General features: G+C 44.3%; 1 protein-coding gene across 1 annotated transcript in view; it reads left to right on the top strand.

Annotated features, from left to right (window-relative positions):
- SPRED2 (sprouty related EVH1 domain containing 2) overlaps positions 1-23,835 on the top strand; it is a 131,612-nt gene that overhangs the window by 77,798 nt on the left and 29,979 nt on the right. The gene's annotated exons all lie outside the window — the stretch shown is intronic.

Here is a 23,835-nt window from a genome sequence, read left to right as displayed (position 1 = left end):
TGCAGCCAGTTTGCGGCCCTGTTTGCCCAGTCCTTTGAGGCTGGTTGGCTGGTGGCTGAGGTGGGAGTCTCTACCTGACACTCCTCTCCTTCGGTGTCAGCCCTAAAGGGAGCAGTCCCAAGGCCCTAGGCTTTCATAGGACCTCTGTATTTCCAGTGCCCTGTGACGACTTGTCACACTTTGAGAGCATACCTACCAACACAGATGGCCTTTTTTTTTTTTTTGCCGTACGCGGGCCTCTCACTGTTGTGGCCTCTCCTGTTGCGGAGCACATGCTCCGGACGTGCAGGCTCAGCGGCCATGGCTCACGGGCCCAGCTGCTCCGTGACATGTGGGATCTTCCCGGACCGGGACACGAACCCGCGTCCCCTGCATCAGCAGGCGGACTCTCAACCACTGCGCCACCAGGGAAGCCCCACAGATGGCTTTTTAAACATCTAGTTTCAACAGTGATTTCCTTTAACATACATTGGAGCTTCCATATATGGGGTTTCTCTTGGCCATAAAATCAAAGCTGTTTTCCTCCTTCAGGTGGTTTAAGTAATCCAATTTGAGCATAAAGCGAGTCGTGCAAACACCCTGCCACCTCCCAGTGAGGTTTGTTGGTGTGAGAGGACTTGGATGGGACTTCTATCATCTCTCATGGAACCTTTCCAAAACCATATAAGGAAGCTGGAAAGAGTCACCCATCCCTCGTATTGTCAACATTGAGCTCACGAGTGAAGTCCTCAAAGAAAGCCTGTGGAACAACCACCAGACAGTCTTGGGAGGAGAGGGCACCAGGCATTGATTGGTCCAGGGGGTGGGTGCACCCTCACAGTGGCCTCGGACACGTGTATCGTACCTTCCAGCTGGCACACCCCCACACCCCCAGGGCCGCTTGGTTGCCCTGTGTGAATGATGCCCCCATTCACACGTATGGTGAGTTCCCACCTAACTAGAAAATTGCCTTGTGTTGGTACGATTAGCCCATAGGACTGAATTTTTTTTTTTAATTTTTAGAAATATTTTGTTGTGAAAACTGTCGAAGCTACTCAAACGAAGAGGGAATGATATAGCCGGTTCCCATATACTTACTACACAGATGCAACAGTTATCAAGATTTTGTCACATTTCTTTAAACTTCCCTTTTTGGGGGCAAAAATATTTCATAACAAATCCCAGATATTATAGCATTTCATCCCTAGCGTACTTTTTCTTAAAAGTAGGCATTTTATAAACCCAATGCCACTGTCCCACCTAACAGAATTATTCCAGGGACAAAATTTTGATGTGTATTATTTTTTTTTAAACAAAGTTCCTGCAACTAGGTAACCTTACAACATAAGAATCAACATGCTGATTTCACTGATAGTTTAAAAGAGGAGGGAGGGTCCTTGCTTTCAACTCTGAACAAAATTATTTGGGGATGGGGGTGGGTAAACAACTTGCACTTGTGGTTCTATAGACTGTAATCTGGGGTATTGAGCCATGCCATTTGCTCCCTGTGCATTTCAAAGTATCATCAATGACTGATCATCATAACTTACAGGAATTTTTTTTAAACAACATTTTAATTGGAAAAAGCATCTGTCAGCTGTCAGACTTCCAGCTTCCACTTTTGAGAAGCAGGATGTTGAATGTGAGTAATGACACAACAGGCCTATAAAATGCGGACTAACCCTCAGATGACTCATCCAGTGCGATGCGGTATATTTGTCAAGGAGACTGAATCATATATGGGGGAAACCACTTCTCAAGCAGCCAGCTGGTTCTCAGGTCCGCAAGAGCCGATCCATTTTTATCAGAAGCTCTATAGTAGTAATAATGCTAATACGCAGCACTTGGGCTCTACAATGTAGAGGAAATGTCATCGCCCGCCAGGTATGTGCTTGCTGTTTATATGAACTTCATTTTCTTGTGGTTCTCTTCTGCCTAACCTTTCTGGTGTTTGCTTTTAACATTTTTTAAGGGAGGGGAAAAATTATTCTAATTGTGCAGAACTGAAGCATGTGTGTGTGTATGTGTGCACCCATGTGCGAGGACAGATAGGTAACCACTGGTCTTTTGATTGACACAGAGCTCTTGTCCACTCATGTTCCTTTCTGGAAACAGATTTCTCCTTAGATGTTCAGATAGAAGTGGTGTTAACCCATCCCTTTTATTAAGCCCTGAGTTTAAAATATGCTGCCTAGGAAACAGCAGAGGTGGTATACCTTTTTGGGGGGGAGTGGGGTAGCTTAAAACTTTTAAAAAAATGAATAAGCAGAGATGAACTAAGGAGGTGGTCTAATGGTAACTATTTTATTTATTATGTTGGATTTTTTTTTCAATATTGTGCTTTTTCCTACCCCTCCAAGATGGATGACTTAATGCCAGAAAGCTTTATTCCCCTACTAAGTGACTATTTTTTTGCAAATCATAATTTGCTCATACTGAATTCATGCCTTAACTTTTTCTAGGTGGGAGAAAGGGTGGTGGAGATTTGGTAACAACATTTAATTATAGCTTTCACATGATCTGAAGGATTGTTTCTGCATAATTGGGAGGCTGTGTCGCCTGTCTGACCCTCTCTTCGCTCACTAAATTTAAACAATGCCTGGCTAGTTAAGGCACATATCTTGTTTATTTGAGTGTATTAAACATTCCTCCAAGTGTTGACAGTCCATTCAGCGTCTCCTCATGTTTTTTAAAAATACTTTTTGTATCCTACTTGTTAGGGACAGATGCTATAGTTAGTTTATAGCAGTGCTATTTATGCTTTTCTGGTCTGTCTGTCCAAAATGGCTGGGTCAGGACCTGTAACACAATTGCCCACAAATTTGCCTAAGATTTAGCATTTGTGGAGCAGCCCTGTCTGTGGTGGTAAATTTTGTTATCACTCAGAGAGCATTAAACAGATCTGAGGTTACCAAGCTGGAAAAACAGGCAGTCTTTTTTTCTCTTCCCCTTTCTTGTAAAGCCCATAATAATGACTTGTTTTCCTTGAGGTACATGTATTCTAAACTGTCAGTAAATGTATTAAATTTACTTATTAAAATGCATTCAGCAATTCCGATGATATGGTGAGCCAGCATGAAATGAGTTTGTTTGGTGTGTTTCTGTTTGTTTTGTACATTAAGGGGTACACAATTTTAGAATGGCCAATTTGTTTTTGGAGACAGGACCATCTCCAAATTTCATTAATTTTGCATTCTATAAATGAAAGCCACCTGTTAGGCTGTAACATGCTAATTATGGTAGAGGACAATAATGTGGAAGAACAGTATTTGAAATATGTGGGAGTTTTGCTAAGAATTTTCCTGCCCACATCTGTACTGCTTATTTTTATATGTGTGTGTGTACACACGCATATATAGTGAATATTTAATAATAGCACTTGGTGATATTAAAAAAATACTTCAGATTCAAAGTGAGAGTCCTTTTCATTCTTTCTCATTAACATTTTTTTTTTTAAGTCATGGAAGAAAAGCTACTTTAGAAATGTAGCTTGAACTAAAGCCTGAATTTTGCCACCTTACAGTGAACGGGGGTCTCTTGGAGCTTTGGTGGAGGCCACACTCAGCTCAGGGCTCATTTTGTCAAAAGTCATCAGAAAAATAATGTGACTAAATAATGTGAATTAAGGGGAGATGAGCTAATTTGCCCTGATTTCGCTAAAATCTTAGGTGTTTTTTTTTTTTTTTTTTTTTTTTTTTTTTGCGGTACGCGGTCCTCTCACTGTTGTGGCCTCTCCCGTTGCAGAGCACAGGCTACGGGCCCGGCCGCTCCGCAGCATGTGGGATCTTCCCGGACCGGGACACGAACCCACGTCCCCTGCATCGGCAGGCAGACTCTCAACCACTGCACCACCAGGGAAGCCCAAATCTTAGGTTTTGATGTCTTTTTTTCCTTGAGGCCTACAGAAAGTATTACAGGCAGGTATATAAAAACATTTCATTTAAAGTTCTTGATTTATTGGCGTTTTTCTATGTCTGTGAAAAGGCCTTGGTCTCCTGTGATTGGTGCAGTTGAGACTAACTCAGGTCCTGTCCGCATTATTTCAGGGCAGCGTGATTTCTTTCGGCTTTGGTTACTTTTCACTCTCAGGGCATATTGATCTCTGTCATCCGCGATGATAGTCACCCCTGGGGTTGTGGCAGCCTTTGGGAGCCCCTTGGATGTTAAGCCCCAAGAGTCTCAGTCCAGAGTGACCACGTGGTTTTCAGATTCCTTCTTTTCCTTTTGAGGGAGCGGGGATACAGAGCGCAGTCGGTACCGTGGGTCTCCCCTCATTCAACTTGGAAGCGATTGATAGATAGTGAGTGAGACGCTGCCCTTGTTCAGAGCTCTGCGCTGGGGAGTGTCAAATTTTAAAATGCTGTGATCCGGGCCCAGCCCTGTCCTTGCTTTCATTTCCTCTTCAGTGGGGATCCATCGTTATAGGCAACAGTTTCCTCCTGGGTTTTTTATTCATGGATTAGCTGGAGCCACTGATTGTTCTTTGTAGAAGCAACTTTCAGCTCTCCCCTTCTGGTTCTTCAGAATCTATCATTTCTTGGATGGCTCTCATATCAAAGAAAGAACTGCCCTACTCAAAAATTCATTTGATAGTTTCGGTGGCCGTGTCTTCTGAGCCAAGTAGACCGAAAACCTGGGACAAAGGATTTTTTTCCCCTTCCTCCTTGCGGGGTGTGGCAGTCAGGGAGGGTGAATTCTGAAAGCTTAGAGCGTCCTGGATATTTTAGTGGCACAGATTAGTAAACACTAAGGACATTCTTTCCCAATCTTTGAGTTTTGAAGACCCCTCCCCTTTTTAGCATCGGCTAAAATTATATTCTAATGACTCAAAGCTATAATGAATTCAGTAATCCTTTCAAAATACTATACGTTATCTATCAACGTTTAAAAATACTTATTTGTATTTAGAGAGACCTGTTCAGTGAGTTTTCAGTCTGTTCTTCTGTACTTGGTGGATGATTTATGGATGTGTGGTTGTAACTGTAGCCCCCGGGGGAGAGCTGGACCTGTCCGTTGCCTGTTGTCCTTTGCCCACTGTTCTGCTGTTACACTGTCCTCCCCACATCCGGGGTTTATGGCCACTCTGCCTACACAGTGGGTGGGATTAATAGCATTTATAGATAAATCTTGTATCGTTATCTGGGAATATCAACTTCCTTGTGTGGCTCAGAAAAGCCAGAGACAGGTACAGAACAGCCTTAGGGCATCAACCCCGGCTCTTAAGGACATGTGAACGGGGTGAATGACCGCTCTCTTATCAAACCAGTATGGACTCTGTTAGTCTTGAGCATTCTTCCAGGTATAAGTTTGCTGACAACCTGTTTGCATTGTCATCTATGCCCAGATTGTCTTAGGACAGATGAGGGACATTTATGGAAGCCATGCCCATTCATAGTTGGATTCTCAATCACCAGCATTTCTTCGTGACTGATAATCACCAAAGAGCAAGCAAATGCCTTGGTGCCAGGATGGCACTTCAGCCCTCTTAGAAAGCTGCTGGCTTGCAGGACAGGCTGCCTTCCTTGAGCACCCTCTTGAGTGCAGCTCGGGGAGTTTGCTGCATTGTCTTCACAGAGCTCTGTGCAGGGAACCACAGCCAGATACTATCTCTTTCCAGATTTCAACCCAAGAGATGACTTTTCATTTTCAGTGTTAATTCATAGAGTTGTAAAGATTTTCAGATTTGGGGACGTACAAGTTGGGTTTGGCTTTTTTGTGGTTTTCTTTTAAACACTTATTCCTTGTGCCCATCCAGTGGAAAAGATGGGTTGCCTGCCATTGCTCTGGCCCCGCGGGGCCTGCTGTTTGACTGGGCCTCTTGAATTCCATCAAATGGAGTATAGACAGCATGTGTCATAGAGGCTGCTTGGGAAGGGTAAGGAGCAAAATTAGTGTCTGTGGGTGGGCATGTGTTCTCATCACACTGCCAAAGAACTGCAGTGTGCAAAATCTGGCAGGAACTCCTTCCAAAGAAAAAGAAAACAGCCCCTTTTTCTGCTTTGAAAAATACTAAAAAAAAAACAAAAAACAAAAAACAAAAAAAAAACATCGCTAGCCCCCGTGTTGAAGAAATGGAACCATTAGAAAATCCTTGTGAGTGAGTGAGTGTGTGTGTGTGTTTTAAATAATTTTAAAAACTGAGGTTGGTATAGAAGAAATAAAAAGTTACTAACCATAAAAAATATTTTTAGAGATTCTGTCACTTATAACTGTATTAGTAATAAGTGACAGAATCTTTTTTTAACATTTATTTATTTTACAACTTTATTGAAGTATAATTGCTTCACAATGGTGTGTTAGTTTCTGCTTTATAACAAAATGAATCAGTTATACATATACATCTGTTCCCATATCCCTTCCCTCTTGCGTCTCCCTCCCTATCCCACCCTCCCTATCCCACCCCTGTAGGTGGTCACAAAGCACCGAGCTGATCTCCCTGTGCTATGCGGCTGCTTCCCACTAGCTATCTATTTTACGTCTGGTAGTGTATATATGTCCATGCCTCTCTCTCGCTTTGTCCCAGCTTACCCTTCCCCCTCCCCATATCCTCAAGAGTGACAGAATCTTTTATAGTTACCGTGAGAAGGTCTTGCAGTTTGTTAATCGTTCCTCACCGTATAGAAGAATATTTCTTAAATCAAAGCGTGGTTATAATGTATGTAGTTTGCACAATGGACATATGCTACATTCATAATTAGAGGAGAGCTTTGTGGGTTTTTTAAAATAGAGGTAATGTTTACTTAAGGACAATAGAAATGTTCTTTAGCCAAAGTCCCAAATTTATGAATTTGGGGTCCTTTTGAGTATACCTATTTCAAGTGGCCCCTTTTTATTTCTCAAATTAATTGACTTTGTGTGTGTGTGGCAAAAAACATAGCATAAAATTTACCATCTTAACCGGTTATTTTTAAGTGTCCAGTGTATCAGTGTTAACTATATGTACGTTATTGTACAGCACATCTCTCAAACCTTTTCATCTTGAAAAACTGAAACTATACCCATTAAACAACTCCCATATCCCTCTATCCCAGCTCTTCACAACCACCATTCTACCTTCTGTTTCTATGAGTTTGACTACTTTAGATGATGGAATTTAAAAGTGAAATCACACAGTATTTGTCTTTTTGAACTGGCTTATTTCACTTAGCATAATGTCCTTAAAAGTTCATCCATGTTGTAACATATGACAGGATTTCTTCCTTTTTTTAAAGCTGAAAAATATTCTGTTGTATGTATTTTCTTTTTTCATCATCCCCTGATGGACATTTAGGTAATTTCCACCTCTTGGCTATTGTGAGTAATGCTTCAGTGAACGTGGATGTGAAATTAATTGCCTTTTGAAATAGGAGTTGACCTTCAATAAATGTGAGGGTTAATTCCCTATATGCAGACACACAAGAAAAAGTGCCATCATGTCAAATCACTCTGTGTTTATCTAGCCTTTTCAGTTTACACAAGAGCTTTCATATACCGAGTTTCTCACTGTGGGAATTTGCTGGGTATGGAGCAATTTTCAGTCCAGGATGCTTCCTTCAGGGATTGTGACTTCCCTAGGGGTAGGCTTAGTCCTGAGAGGCTGCTGAAGCACACTGGTGAATGAGCTGGGCTGTGAGTAGTTCCTCTTGATCAGGCATTAAGACAGAAGCCCTTTCATCCTTTCTTCCTGATACTAGATAGCAGTCTGCAGCCACAACATGGCTTCATGGTAGTGTAATTGCATCTGTTGGGCCACACAGACTGCCACCTTGCCTGTAAAGCTCTCTGCTAGAAGTTGGCCCTGGCTGCTGGATTGACTCGCCTCAGGCAGTGGTCTTTAGCTACCGCTGAATGCATGACCAAAAGCTTGGTGGGGCTCCCTGGAGCGAGCATGTTGGTGATAGCCAGGAAAGCCCATATTCTGCAGCTTATTAGCTCCCGAGGCTCTCAATTATCCGTGAAGATCATGAGTCTTAAAATCAAATGGCTATTAGTCTTCCTAATTATCTCTCATGTTCCTTGGAAGTTCTTTCTGAGATCAAACTACAATACTCTCCTACAAATGAAACAATATTTTAAGAAGATGGTGTGAAACTGTGAGCCAGCTTGGTAGCTAGTTGGCCTACACATTCTCCTTACCCCCTGGTTCTTTTATGGCAGGAAAGAAACTGAGTGGAAGCACGTGTACCAAGGGGATGGCTCTGTTTTGTAATATCTCAGAAGGAAATTGCCCTCGTAGGTCAAATCCTGTCCCTCTATGTATAAATCAAGAACTAGTCGAGTCACTGCCGCGTGTTGATCCTGTGAGCCTTGCCTTGTGACTGCCTTTCTAACTGCTCACCAGCAGTCACTGCTGTCATAAAAGAAAAGAACAGGGTTTCCCTGGTGGCGCAGTGGTTAAGAATCCACCTGCCAATTCAAGGGACACGGGTTTGAGCCCTGGTCCGGGAAGATCCCACGTGCTACGGAACAACTAAGCCCGTGCACCACAACTACTGAGCCTGCGCTCTAGGGCCCATGAGCCACAACTACTGGGCCTGTGTACTGCAACTACTGAAGCCCACGCGCCTAGAGCCCGTGCTCCGCGACAGGAGAAGCCACCACAGTGAGAAGCCCGTGCACTGCAACGAAGAGTAGCCCCCGCTCGCCGCAACTAGAGAGAAAGCCTGTGTGCAGCAACAAAGACCCAACGCAGCCAAAAAAAAATAAATAAATTTATTTTTTTAAAAAAGAAAAGAACAGTTTCCCCAGGGACGCTTGTTTGGCATTCCTAAATCGCTGGTACTGGTACCATTGTCACATTGCATTTAAACCAGTCATTGTGAGTTTGGGTACCTTACGTGCTTTCTGTTTGGTTTGTCTGCTTGCTTGCATAGGTGTTAAAGATTTCTCAGCCTTATTAGCAGGCGATCGTCAGGCTGGCTCTTTTCTGCCCTCTTCAAGGTCCAGTAGTGCCAAATTCCAGGGACCCAAAATGCAGCCTAAATGAGGAGTTTAAGAGCTTCTCCTTGCTTGCCCTTTCTCCTGCACCCCACACCCAGGGAGGAAAACTCGTGGCAAAACCCAGCCAGAGCCAAGTGGAACTGGCTGTTCCACCAGAGGAGGGAAACAGGCTTCTGTTAAGGAGATGGTCAGCGGGCAGTCAAAACCATTTGGGAATAGGCCTGTGATTCAGGTATTTTAGGAATTGATTAGGCTTCCATGGACCGAATTGGGAATCCTGCTGCTCATCATTTTAGGTTGTTCTGTGGGGAAATCACGTTCTCGTTTCAAACAACTGATTTACAAGAAAACTTTTTTTTTTAAGATGTTGAGGGTAGGAGTTTATTAATTAATTTATTTATTTTTGCTGTGTTGGGTCTTCATTTCTGCACGCAGGCTTTCTCTAGTTGCAGCTAGCGGTGCGCGGGCCTCTCACTATTGCGGCCTCTCTTGTTGAGGAGCACAGGCTGCAGACGCGCAGGCTCAGTAGTTGTGGCTCATGGGCCTAGTTGCTCTGTGGCATGTGGGATCCTCCCAGAACAGGGCGCGAACCCGTGTCCCCTGCATTAGCAGGCAGATTCTCAACCACTGCGCCACCAGGGAAGCCCCGACAAGAAAACTTTGACCGGAGCTCATTTGTGACATTGAAGCAGCCTGGACCCAATGGGAAACCTGAAGTACACAGACTTGCTTTATCAAAGGCCTACAAGTAAATATCTCTCCCCACATTTAAGTTAAGCAATTGCTTCATTACTTTTTCTTAACATTTTCCCTCTTTCTCTCTGAAAGTAGTAAAGATTGGTACTGGAGTGGCTGTCTTGAGTCAAATGGTAAAGCTTATAGGATGAACTGTTTGGGAGAAAAGAGACAATTTCTCTTCTCTTCTTTGCCTGAATTTGCTCCATAAGTATGTCTTGGCGATTTTCTTCCATTGTGGCTAAGGAGAATCTCACATTTGTGGATGTGTAATCCCAGCCGGATGGCTAGGTTGTACGTATTTTGTTCAAAGGATCTTATTAAAACGCAACTTTCATCATTTTCTTGCTTTTTCATAGTACTTTGATAGCCCAGCTTTGCTCCTGGGAGCTTTATAATTGCATAATACCACTTTCACTGAGGGAGCCTATCTGTTAGTTTGTCATGGTTTCAGGTCTTTGTGGTTTCAGAGTTTTTCTTCAATTCGAAAGATGTTTTCGGTTGCATTTCACTGCTGAAAGTTTTCTGATATGCTTTTGTAGAATATTTGCTAAGTCCTCTGGCATGGCTTTACGGCCATGTGGGTTTTTTTTAACACAAAGTTATAAAGAGACCAAAGTTGAAAAGGGACCTCAAAGGTCATTGGGCCCCCTCCCTCATTTTATACATGAACAGACTGGGGCTCAGTGGGTCTGGGGTGTCTCAGCCAGGAGTGAGAAGGAGTTGTGCCACAGAGGTCAAGTCTGCTGACGCAGGGTACTAGCTACACCCTGTGGATCCAAAAATGAGGATTTGCCTCCGTTGCTGTGAAACTTTGCCAAACTGAGGAGGACTTCCCAGCCCCACCCCCAGCTCTGCCATTTTTGCACGCGGCTATGTTAGTGATACTTCTTCGTTACTCTTTGATTCCTTTGACAATCAGTTGTCCATCCAGTACATTTTAAGAGACCCATGAGAATAACCTCTCTTATATCCTCTGGATGACCTAGCTGAGATATGAGACCTTTGACACAATTCTGGACCCCTTTAAAACAAAGCGTGGGGAGTCTGGGAGAGTTGTTTGGAGATTGTTTGGACAGTCCTTTAGCTGTCCCTAATGCCAGTGACCTTGAACAAGTCCCTTCTCCAGTCTGGATTTTTTTTTTTTAAAAAGATGTTGGGGGTAGGAGTTTATTAATTAATTTATTTATTTTTGCTGTGTTGGGTCTTCGTTTCTGTGCGAGGGCTTCCTCTAGCTGTGGCAAGCGGGGGCCACTCTTCATCGCGGTGCACGGGCCTCTCACTATCGCGGCCTCCCTTGTTGCAGAGCACAGGCTCCAGACGCGCAGGCTCAGTAGTTGTGGCTCATGGGCCTAGTTGCTCCGCGGCATGTGGGATCCTCCCAGACCAGGGCTTGAACCCGTGTCCCCTGCATTAGCAGGCAGATTCTCAACCACTGCGCCACCAGGGAAGCCCTCCAGTCTGGATTTTAATTCTTCCATCTGAGTGAGGGGTCTGGAGCCCATAGTTTCTACGGTTCTTTCTAGCTTAAAAAGTGAGTAACTAACTTGTGTGGCTCTTCATTAGTGATAATTGAAGACCTAAGCTCTCCGTGCAGGCCCACCTCTATTCTAGTCTCTCCCTGGGAAAGGAAGAGGTCCAGAATTCTTCAGGGAGAACAAATGCTTCACGTGTGCTTTATTTGTTTGTTAAGCTTTTCATCTCTGATGAGGGAGGTGGCAGAATCCTAGAAGAAAAGGAATTAAATGAATTGGTAATTCTTGCCTCTTTTTTTTTTTTTTTTTTTTTTGCGGTACGCGGGCCTCTCACTGTTGTGGCCTCCCCCGCTGCGGAGCACAGGCTCCGGACGCGCAGGCTCAGCGGCCATGGCTCACGGGCCCAGCCGCTCCGCGGCATATGGGATCCTCCCAGACCGGGGCACGAACCCGTATCCCCTGCATCGGCAGGCGGACTCTCAACCACTTGCGCCACCAGGGAGGCCCTATTCTTGCCTCTTGAAAGGGTGTCCATGTCCAGTGGATCATAATCCAGTCAGCCTGTCGCTAACAGGACATGCTGACTTTCCTCCCTGTGGGCGAAATTATCACCTCCTTTTGAGAACAGGTCTTATTAAAGACTGGCTTGTAAATGATTTTATAGCTTTAGAAGTTGGTATTAACATAGGTTGATAAAGTAGTTTCCTAACCTTTTGACCATGGTTTGTTTTGGAGTGGAGGGTGGTAGGTGACAGGTAAAAAATGGAAAATGTGTCCTGGATCACGTGGGGAGAAGTAAGCAGACTTTTAAGTACCTTTGTCAGCATCTTCTAGGTTTAGTGTTGATCTCCATTTAGAATCTAGCACTATAAATTTTCTCTTTCTCCCTATATCTTCAAGTGTTCAGAAAAGTTGAAAGATGTATACAGTCAACACCCACCAGCTCCAGCCTGCAAACTAGCATTTTACTTTGACTGCTTTATCACCCACATAATCTATCCATCCATCCCTCTGTCCATCCGAGACACCCTGTTATTTTTTTATGCCTTTCAAAGTAAGTTGCAGATATGGTGTGCTTCTCCTGGATCAATTCAGCATGTGATCATTAAGCACTCTCTTCCTTTTTGTTTTCTCTGATTTGTTAAGAAAGCGAAGATTTCTGAGAAAGTCAGGCGCAGAAGTTCAAGGGCTGCAATTTAAAGACCTGAATTGGAGATTATTAACTTTAAGCAACTCCCTTTGCCGTTTGTGTTTTGAAGTACCAATTTTTCTATCACATGTGTACTTTAATGTGGTGAGAGTTAATTTTGTTTAGTAATCTCACATTTCCATTAGCTGGCCTTTGGGGGTTTAAATGTGGATCGTAAATACCATTTTTGGAAGGGTGTGTAAAACGGAGGGAAAGTCAAAGAAAATTAATTGCTTTTGGAGAAAAACGTAGGGGAAGAAAGGGTTCTTTAGCTGTGGGTTATTTTGTTTGTTTCAAGTTGGTAATCCTTTGATCTTGATTAATTATGAACCCCACTGAACTCTGGGCTCAGCAAAGCAGCAGACAATAAAAGCAAAATCATAAACCTAGATGCAGACTTTGGCCTCTCGCCTACCAGGACTCCTGTCCCCACTTTGCACTGTGTGATCACCCTGAAACTCACCCTTTAGGACAGAACCATTTCAGTCTGTAAGAAGAAGATTCATTCTATTTTGGTTTGAATAAGATAAATTTCATTTTTTAAAGCAGCTTATTCATGTCAAAGTTGTTCGTGTTTTGATGATTTTTGAGAGTAACTCAGAAATCTCCCATCGATTGCCTTTAATGTTAATGAACTGTTGTGATAAATCTTACTATGATTTCCTAAAATGTTTTAGGTGATCTTAAAATATCCATGTTAACCGGGGCTTCCCTGGTGGCGCAGTGGTCGAGAGTCCGCCTGCTGATGCAGGGGACACGGGTTCGTGCCCCAGTCCGGGAAGATCCCACATGCCGCAGAGCGGCTGGGCCCGTGAGCCATGGCCGCTGGGCCTGCGCGTCCGGAGCCTGTGCTCCGCAACGGGAGAGGCCACAACAGTAAGAGGCCCGCGTACAGAAAAAAGAAAAAAAAAATCCATGTTAACCATGTTAGAGAATCTGTGTATAAGGCTATGGTAGAATTCACATTAAAATAAAACACAGATACATGGATATATTTATTTGTTATTTCAGTAACTGTCTACAGCAGATATGGTTCCTGGATGTACAGGTAAAAGGAATGAGGAGTGGAGGCAGGATGCAGACATGTCCGGGTGGGCCTGGCAGCCTTGCCTGGTGAAGATTTGCCTTGAAAGGAAGAGTCTAAAATGGAATTATCCCCCTTGTGCTAACATAATCCTCATCTGAGGCAGTGCAGAGAATCATTTGATGCTGGATTTTTAAAAAGAAATCTTTTCCAAAATTTTTTTTAACTTTGTTGAATTCAGTGGGATTGTAAATTAAATTTTTTTTAAATTGTATTATATTTACTTCCAAATTGAAGGATTTTTGTTCATGGTGGAGGGTCATATGAGTTAATTTTCTGGAGCCAGTGTTTTAAAACTCAAAAATAATTTTTTAAAATTTATTTATGTATTTATTTATTTGTTATTTGTGGCAGTGTTGGGTCTTTTGTTGCTGAGGGAGGGCTACTCTTCTTTGTGGCGCACAGGCTTATTGCGGTGGCTTCTCTTGTTGCGGAGCACGGGCTCTAGGCGCGCAGGCTTCAGTTGTGGCTCACAGGCTCAGTAGTTGTGGCTCGCGGGCTCTAGAGCACAGGCTCAGTAGTTGTGGCGCACGGGCTTAGTTGCTCCACAGCATGTGGGATCTTCCTGGACTAGGGTTCTAACCCGTGTCCCCTGCATTGGCAGGCGGATTCTTAACCACTGCACCACCAGGGAAGTCCCTAAAACTCAAAAATAATTTAAAATGCATTCCAGAGCCTCCTATTAAGGTAATTATCCACTGTAGAGATACTTGACAAATAAGGATACAGAGGTCCGGAGTGGTCTGTCAACCAGGAAACCCACCTAGGATTTAAGGGGCCCATATGCCCAGGAATCTCCAGTTCCCTGGATCCACAGGGTGGGGAAATTAGGATTTCTGCTATTAGTAGAAATTAGAGCAAATAATCTTCAGATTTCAAGAAAAAATGATTCCTTTCTTCACCAGTTGTACAGTAAACTACCATGCCTGTCCTGCCCTATCTCTCCACGCTTGACCTCAGCCGGGCCTTGCTTCTCCCAGCTGGGTACGTTACTCACCTCAAGAGATAGTTGCTCGGGAAAGTTATATTGACACAGGGAGAGTTGCCAAAGAGCCATTAAAAAAATCTGTCTTAGACACAACTTCTAAAATTGCCTTCGGGTGCTAAGATTTACTTCAGCCAACACGTTATTGCCCAGGTTTAACACTGCCCGGTGTTATGGTTTTAGGTTGTACATTAGCATAACAGCTCTAAGGCATTTATCTTTATTGTGCCCCAGTTATAAGTGATCCATCATTGTGGATATTATATATTTATCAATAGTATTCTTGTGGTTTCTGAATTTAAGCTCTGAATTTCAATGTAGGTAGGAAAGGTTTTTTTGTTGAAGAAAAAGAACTATAGCTCCATCCTTAAGACATTGGATATATTAAATAAGTAAAATCAAAAGGTTTTGGTTAAACGATTTTTCCAAAAGGGGAAAAAAAAAATCGAGAGCAACAGAAGTATAATCTAGCTGAATCACTCTCTTCCTGTGGAGGATTTATGCTTGTTCAAACTACAGGTGAGGAAAGCTTAGAGGTTAAATTTTAAATTGTGGGTTTTTTATTATTATTTTTTGTGGGGGGCGCTGCATTGGGTCTTCGTTGCTGTGCGCAGGCTTTCCCTAGTTGCGGCGAGCGGGGGCTACTCTTCATTACGGTTCATGGGCTTCTCATTGCAGTGCATGGGCTTCTCATTGCGGTGGCTTCTCTTGTGGCGGAGCGTGGGCTCCACACGTGCGGGCTTCAGTAGTGCACGTGAGCTCAGTAGTTGTGTCTCGCGGACTCTAGAGCACAGGCTCAGTAGTTGTGGCGCACGGGCTTAGTTGCTCCGCGACATGTGGGATCTTCCCGAACCAGGGCTCGAACCCATGTCCCCTGCATTGGCAGGCGGATTCTTAACCACTGCACCACCAGGGAAGCCCTAAATTGTGTTTTAAAGACAGTACAGTGGAGTGATTCTAATATAACTTTGTAAACCTTGCTGAGAAGGAAACCCCAAAACCAGTGTTTTGTAAGGTAACCTCCAGCGTACCTGGGCGCTGCTGTGGGTATCATCACGTCCCGTTCAGCGTGTGAAGGTTTGCCCTTGGAATTGGGGCTGTCACTGAGGTGAGGGATCAGGGGCCACGAGAAGCTCTGACTTGCCTCGCCAGCTGTAGGTTTTTCTAGCTCACCAGAGTGCTCCCTGATCAGTGTTTCCAGGCTGTGGGGATGTCAGAGGACCCCTAACTGCCTCTGGTATTTCCTCAACTATTTCCTCACAGACCTCTTAAGCATCTGTCAAGCTTACATGTTTAACTTCCAGCCCTGATCTTTATTCCTTTGTGTCTTGGCTTCATTTCCTTTTCTTGGCCATTATGGGTCACAGGACCCATGAACAGCAAGTACCCTCCACTTGGGACAGCCGGTAGGGTGTCCATTCCCATGGACGTCTGCAGGGTGTGTGTTTCAGCCCCACGTGCCAGAGAATGATTTTCGGTGTACATGCTACTCTGGCTCTTGTGGCCTGAAAGTGTGAGGTAGCACTTGGAGACTGGAAAATGCACGTTGTAATGTAAAGGAAAGTATTGTACATAATATTATAAACAAGGTAGGGGCATTTATTTTGAATCATGGAAACACTAGCTCATAAAAACGAGTTTGCAGTGGTTATTCTAAAGGAGAGTTTTTGTATTAAATTTTCAGTGGGAAAATAAAAGTACTAGAGGCCCATGTCTAATAAACTTCAACTTCCTAGGATTGGTTCTAAGGAATTATTTATAAGTTATTAAATTTAAGAATCACTCCTATTTCAAATATCAGTCATGCTGGCAATGTCCTTCGTAGTAATGGAGAAAACAACCCCTTTTAATACATGCACTATAAAATAGTGTGTGGGTGAGTAGGTCTATTTATATGCTTCAGGGTAGCTAGGTAGCATGAACAACAAAGATGCTGGGCTTATATGGGGCATGTGAGGATGAGAATGAGCATGCCCCATACCTCCCCCTCTGGGTCAGGGTGGAACTTGGACATGGAGGGCACTAGTGACCTTGCAGGACAGCAGAACTTACTAGCTGTGATGTAGGATTAAAGTGGGGATTCCTAGGGAATTCCCTGGCGGTCCAGTGGTTAGGGCTCTGCGCTTTCACTGTCAAGGGCCCGAGTTCAGTCCCTGGTCGGGGAACTAAGATCCCACAAGCCGTGTGGCACGGCCAAAAATAATAATAAAGTGGGGATTCCTAAAACATTTTCTAGTTACCTTCACTCCCAGATTCTGAGCCCAGAACATAGTAAAGGAGGAAAACCTATTCACACTCCACAGTATAAGCAGGAACCCCTGCTTTCCACCGTTAGTTTCTGGATGAAGATTACATCCCCAGTCATTGCAAGGCAAGCACCCACCACCTTCCAGGTACCATGTTATATATTGGGGTTCCATTCCGAAAACTCATTACATGCCATTTTAAAACTGCATAAATTGATCACAAAGATAAAACACATAAAAGCTCTGCTGTATCCTCTGGGGGAATGACTCTGCATGAGCAAGATGAGCTGCAGCATCTCAGAAATGCAGGGACACTATGAAGATTGGATGAAGAGCCTGCTTTCTTCTCTGGGTGAATCTGGTCCCTGGCAGAGGGCCTTGGTGCCATGCATTCAAAGTTATGGTGTCAGTACCTGTTCTAGGTACATGGATTCTCTTACTAGCAGATATGGGGGTAGGGCAGTTTCCAAGACGACTCTCCATCAAGTGTACTTCATGGCTGATTTCATGGATGTTAAGTTAACTATGGGGAAGCCTTTTTCTTGAGTGATCTTAGCCCACTTTTTAGCTCCCCCAACTCTGATATCATGCAAGCCAGTTCTCTTTAAGAAGCAAACACTTAATGTTCAGAAAAGTTCTTCTCTCCTTCGTAGTGGCTGCTCATTAGCATTTGAGAGGAGAGCCAGGTGCCTTCACCAGAACTGGCTCCTGTGGGGCCTCGCACCTCTAGATGCTTTTCTTACCACTGTTGCCTGTAATGGCCTAACCATACAAACAATACAAATTTTGTTTGACAATAAGCGGGCAGAGCTAGTGTTCTACCTGTAGGGGCTTGCACAGAGCTGAAAACCATGTTTCCACCATGCATAAAACTCCATTATGTACAGCTTTCCTTTCCAAACTTTATAAAGTTTGGATTATATAAATTTCTAAAACCAGGGCAGCCTACTTTAAAAAAATTCTTAAGTAGTTGATACCTAATAAAACTCAAGAAACCACCACCCTTTTAAATAGAATATGACCAGTTTCTTTGGCTTCTCAACTCATTTGATTCTGCTGAAATATTTTGTTGATCCTTTTTAAAAAGATGACAAGACACATATATTTCACACACATATGTTTTATACATACATGTAATGCTTTATATATACATAACAATTCGATTAAATCAAAGAGCTTTTCTAAATCTATAGGCTCAAGGAAGACTGGGGGTGGGCCGGGCGTGTGATTACGGTGAAGAGTGGCCCTCGTCCCCTCTGGAGGACGTGGTGTTATATTTGGCTCAGCTGGCGGCTTGTGGTTGTGCTGGGACCAAGAGGGAGCCTGAGAGGCGACGATCTGGACTAATCCCTCTCGGGTCTGGTGAAGTGGAGAAGGATGGAAAAGAGGGCTGGGAGGAAATGAATGTAATGTTTAGCATAATGGAGAGATAAAGGAGCGCTGTGGGGGGCGGGGGAGGTATTTAGGGGGGATGTCAAAGTTGCAGGCTCTATCTCTGAAGCCAGCGGGAGAGGGGGAGGAGCAGAACGCCAGTTCCCAGACGGCAGACGGACTGCTTCTCTCCAGGTGTGCCTGAGATGTAGGCTCAGACCTGTTCTTTATAAATCTGCTGTTTCTCCTGCTGTCCAAGGCCCGACAGGCCTCCCTGCCACTCCGTTCTCCGACAGCTGAAAAAGGCAGGCAGTCAGGAAACCCAGTCCTCAGTGGCCAGGCAGGCTTGCCTTTAAAGGACCTGCTTTTGTAATTAAAGTCAGCCTTTCAGCAAAAATAATTATGATGGCTACAGTTGACCAAGCTTCTTTTTATCAGGCACTGGACCTCAGTTACTGCTTTTTTTTTTTTGCGGTACGCAGGCCTCTCCCTGTTGTGGCCTCTCCCGTTGCGGAGCACAGGCTCCGGACGCGCAGGCCCAGCGGCCATGGCTCACGGGCCCAGCCGCTCTGCGGCATGTGGGATCCTCCCGGACCTGGGCACGAACCCGTGTCCCCTGCATCGGCAGGCGGACTCTCCACCACTGCGCCACCAGGGAAGCCCTCCGTTACTGCTTTTAACCCTCAGGACATGCCAGCACGGTATACTCTTCTTCGTTTTTTGCAAATGAGGAAACTGAAGCTCAAAAAGAGGCTTCTTCAGCTACTGAGAAGGTCAAGGCAGTGCTGACCTGTCTGGCTTTGAACATTCTTTACAGACACAATGCTGCCTCATCACTGTTTCCTACAATCCCTTTGTTTACTTCTGTAACGTGGCCCAGACAGGGCCTGCTTTGAATCTGGGGAGAACAGCTTAGAACAGAAAGGCCTGAGATCCAGAACTACTTGTGCCACCTTGGAATCAGCACCCCAGAACAAAAATCTAGCTTTAAAATTGTTCTTTCTCTCCCTCCCCATCCTGCCGTGGGATGTCACCGACCTCTGTTGCATGTTGAGTGGATTGCAGGACAGCAAGTCCTGGTTTTACAAAAAAGGCTACATGTGGGGAGTGCAAAGCTTTGTCCTTCAAGGAACCACGTTTGGCCAGATCCCCAGCCCAATTTGAAAAAGCCAGTTTTACTCAAAATGCATATAAAGGATATAGCGGTGGTCAGGTGGCGGTCAAACACCTTTTGTAATGACATTGATTCTTAGGGTCAGTTTAACTCAAGTTCAGACACTAGGGAGGGCTCCATTCAGTTTGTGTTTGGACCCACGCCTGGAACTTCACCAGGTCCTAATCAGTTATACCAGTTTAACAGTTGAAACTTTCAGAAGCATGAGGTTATTGTTGTTGACAATAGCGTTTTGGGGGAATTTTCTAAAGCGTACCCGCAGCATTTTTCTTGTGCACATGAAGAAACGCATCTGCTTTAGCCTTTCCTGCTTCATCCCGCACCCCACAGACAAACCCCGCATCTGGCGTAAGCATGTTGTTTAATTCTTTCCAGAAAGAGGGAGGGAAGGTGGGAAGGGAGTTTTTTCCGTCTTTATACCTTTTTGGTAGTAGAGTTCATTGTCCTTTCTGTTCTGGGCGGGGTGAGTGCCTGAATAACGTAAATACACCAAGGATAGGAAGCAGTTGGCATGCGGCCATGCAGCTGGATTATGCAGACACCCTTTGCAGCTTTTAGTGCAACACTTTATCCCCCTGCCTTGTTTTCAACAGTCACTTGCCTCAGTTAATGCTGGCTATTGGGGTTGCTGCCAGAGGAGATGGGGGGCTTCCTTTCCCCACTCTCAACACCAGGTCCTAATCAGTTACACCAGTTTAACAGTTGAACTGGTGTTCAGCTGTTAAACTGGTGTAACCATAGAGAAGCGCACCACAGAGAAATCTGTGCCCTCGGGAATGGGCATTGAAGGAATCAGGGCAGGAAAAGAGGATGCTGCAGACCACAGTCAAAGGCCAAAATTAACAGCCCCTGTAGTCTGGAAGCCAGGGGCTGGGGTATTTGTTTGAATCTCTAATAAATGAATACTTTTTGGAAATAAGTTTATGGCACCAACATAAGTAATGCAAACTTCCCTTTTTCGTGTTTACTTAATCCCTTCAAAGGAAGGGAGAAAAGCACACAGCCGCAACAAAAAAAAGTAAAAGCATGTTTTAGCAAGAGGCGTGTAGAGTTTCAGTTATTCACCTTGGCCATTTCCTGTTGGGATGAACCCACAGTACATTCACAGATGATTTGAGAAAACTGTGTTTCATACTAGAGAATTACACATCATGGGAACCCTTAGTTTTTCTAGAATAAAAGAGGAATGTGGGGGGAGTATATTCTCAAATTATGTGTATGTAACTAAACAAATATTATAAAATGTTCTTAATCTCTCTGATCTAAACGAATATGCATGTTGAATCCTGAGGTGAATGGATTAATGAAGAAACCATGTGACTTTTTAAATTCAATTTTCCTATTAATGAAAAGGAAATCTTTAGCCTATCCCAGTTAAGCTGTTGTGGCTCATAAGCAAATGAGTATTGAACACTATATTTTCTCAGAGATTTTCTTAGCTGCAAATAATTTTTTAAAACCTGTTTACAAGTATTATCTATTTAACCCATTCATTCCACGACCTACTACATGAAAGACATCACTCTAGGTTCTAAGGATATAGCAGTAAACAAAAAGGGCAAAGTCCCTGCTCTCATGGAGTTTACATTCTGGTTGGGAAAAGTGGGCAAACAGGGCAGATGTTGATTTAGTAGCATGTAGAGAGACAAAGCACGGTGAGAAGATTTAAGAGGAGTGGAGGGTGCTGCTTTATATAAAGTGGACGGAGAAATCTTCTCTAATGAAATAACCCTGGACAGAGACCCGAATGAATTAAGGAAATGAGCCTAGTTGGTGTGTGGAAAGAAGAGTGGGAAATGGGGTTTGAAGCGAAGGAAATAACCAGTGCAAAGGCCCTGAGGTAGGGTGCTTGATGTGGAGGACCATCAAGGCCGATGGGACTGAAGTGGGATGAGCAAGGAGGAGAGTAAGATACGCACTAGATTTTGACTCTTACTCGGAGTAATATAAGAAGCTTTTGGAGAGTTTGAATAGAATGTCTTAGTCTGACTTACCTTTCGACTTTCTTAGAAAGTTGGGCAGGTATGGGAAGTAAGGAGGCCAGTTAGGAGGCTGTTGCAATCATCAGAGAAGTGTTCTGGATATATTTCAAAGGAAGAGCCAGTTGGGAATCACGAGTTCAGTCTTAAACATGTTAACTGAGGTGCCTACTAGATGCCAAAGCAGAGAAATCACATAGGCAGTTGGTTTTACTGATCTGAAGCTTAGGGAAGAGGTCTGGGTATGGAAATGTGAATTGGGGCACTGTCAGCACATGGAAAATATTTAAGTGGAGTCGTTGGCCCTGGCTTAGATCATGGATCGTTTAGGCACAGTTAAACGAGGGGAGGCAGCAAATACTGGTACCAAGTAGTAGGCGTGCTAGTGGGCGCCGGTGCAAGGTCTCTTCTGAGTGTGTCTGTTTTCTCAGTGAAATTAAAGCATGCTCATCCATCATCTGAGAGGGAGGGGGCAAGAGGACATATGAAACAGTCTTTTTGGGGATGGATCAGGGAAATGTAGCAGGATGCTGGGTAGACCCACTTGAGTTTAGTGGTTAGGACTTCGAAAGTAGACCTATGAGCCTAGTAGAGTGGGGTCTTTCCCTCTGGCCATGTGCAGCATCCTGAGTGAGGGCATGGAGTTAAGTAGATGGTAGGATTTCACCAGGGTTTGGAGTTTCACTGGGCAACTTCAGTAAGGAAAGAGAAGGCAAACATGTTTAGGTTTTCTGCAAGAGTATCATGATAGACCGTGGAACTTAAGTTGGGTAGAGAATCAAGTGAGAACATGAGGGTGTGGAGAACAGGGCACAATAGATTGTTGGCCCTGGGGAGGTGAAGAATTATTGGAATCTAGAGAGTGTGAGCTGCACTGTAGGGAGATGGTGGCTGGAGAGCGGGATGCTTAAGACTGACAAGGTCAAGAGAGTGACCTAGGCCTGGGTGGCTGAGACAAGGACACTGAAGGAGAAGAGTTCCAGAAACTGAGAGGTCAAAGAATGGGAAGGATCCTCTGGGTGAATGATGAAACTATGAAGAATCATGCCAGGGGTCATGGTGAAGGGATGGAGCGACAGTAAGCGCACTTGCTAACCTCGTCAAGGAATGAGGAGAGGTGACCAGAGGTCTGAGGAAGGGGGCATGGTTAGACTTGTGAGCTTCAGAGGAACTGCAGAGAGTGCCGATAGCCTGCAGTAGAGGTGGCTACCCTACCCCGCATCTAGGCTGAGCAGGGGAAGCGTGCAGGAGAGAGAAGGCAGCCACACGAGTGGGCCACGTGACTCAGCCAGAGCGCGTTTTCATTTAGGTTAAGAAAGTGAAAGGAGGTACCTGGAGTAGTCAAATTCATAGAGACCGGGAGTAAGATGGGGAGTTAGTGTTGAAGGGTACAGCGTTTCAGTTTGGGAAGATGAAAAACGTTCTGGAAATGGATGGTTGATGTTCTGGTGATGGTTGCAGAACAGCGTAAATGTACTTGATGCCACGGAATGGTACACTTAAAATGGCTAAAATAAATGTTCCATTATGTGTATTTTACCACAATAAAAACAAGTGTGTGGGCCTCCCTGGTGGCGCAGTGGTTGAGAGTCCGCCTGCCGATGCAGGGGATACGGGTTCGTGCCCCGGTCTGGGAGGATCCCATGTGCCACGGAGCGGCTGGGCCCGTGGGCCATGGCCGCTGGGCCTGCGCATCCGGAGCCTGCGCATCCGGAGCCTGTGCTCCGCAACGGGGGAGGCCACAACAGTGAGAGGCCCGCATACCACAAAAAAAAAAAAAAAAAAAAAAAACAAGTGTGAAAGGAAGGGTTTAGGAAGTAAAGGGGGATGTTGGCCCTTGAGTCCCAGGGGCACAGTGGGAGGGGAGCTGGGTCACAGTAGTGGGTGAGCTGCAGGGGGTGGTAGGGAACCTGGGTGGCTTTGCCTTTGGGGGTGAGTGAGGTGAAGGATGTGGGGCAGAGGGGGACAGTCTGAGTGGTGTTTGGCAGATCGCAGGTTGCCCGGCTAGGCTCTGAGCACTGGGCCTGGGCTGCGTAGAAAGAGAGGGTTCTATGTTACTCTGCATCTTTGTTTCCCTAGAATCTGGTACAGTGCCTGGCATGTAGAAGATGGGGATGTATGTTTGAAGGATTAAAAAAAGCAATGTTGTTCCAAGAAAGAAAACAGCAAGTGAGAATTTAATGGCCTTGCCGAAAATCCAAATAAGTTTCGGAAAAGTGATGAAGAATGAAAAGAAGCTAAAGTTGGTCTCTGGAGGAGAAAGAGGATTTTTGGCCAATGTGCAAAGGAACTTATTGCGAAATCAAAGTTTAGACTGGAAAAAATAAAATCATAAACAGAAGGCTACACATGTGTAAAGGGTATTTGAACTGAAATAAATGATCGCACGGTGAATTTGATTTAGGAGTGGACTATCGTGTACTTAATGCTAAATCAGAAGATTATTATCCTTATAAAATGTTAAGCTTTGGTCATTCATTATAAACCAAGTTGTAAGGGTTGAAACCATAATGTCCTCTTAAGTTAATAGATTCGTCTTTCCGAACTTATAGATACCAAACTGCAGATAGAAGTTCATTCGTTTTATTATTAATATGTCCACCTAGAGACCGGAGAATGTTATGCTTGCATACATCCTCAAAGATTCACAACTATTTTTTAATGACTGGGTGTCTTTTTTTTTTTTTTTTTTAACGTAC

Source organism: Mesoplodon densirostris, chromosome 14, assembly GCF_025265405.1.
Source record: "Mesoplodon densirostris isolate mMesDen1 chromosome 14, mMesDen1 primary haplotype, whole genome shotgun sequence".
NCBI lineage: Eukaryota > Metazoa > Chordata > Mammalia > Artiodactyla > Ziphiidae > Mesoplodon > Mesoplodon densirostris.
The sequence above is the reverse complement of the archived record's forward strand: the minus strand, read 5'-3'. Positions and strand labels throughout refer to the sequence as shown.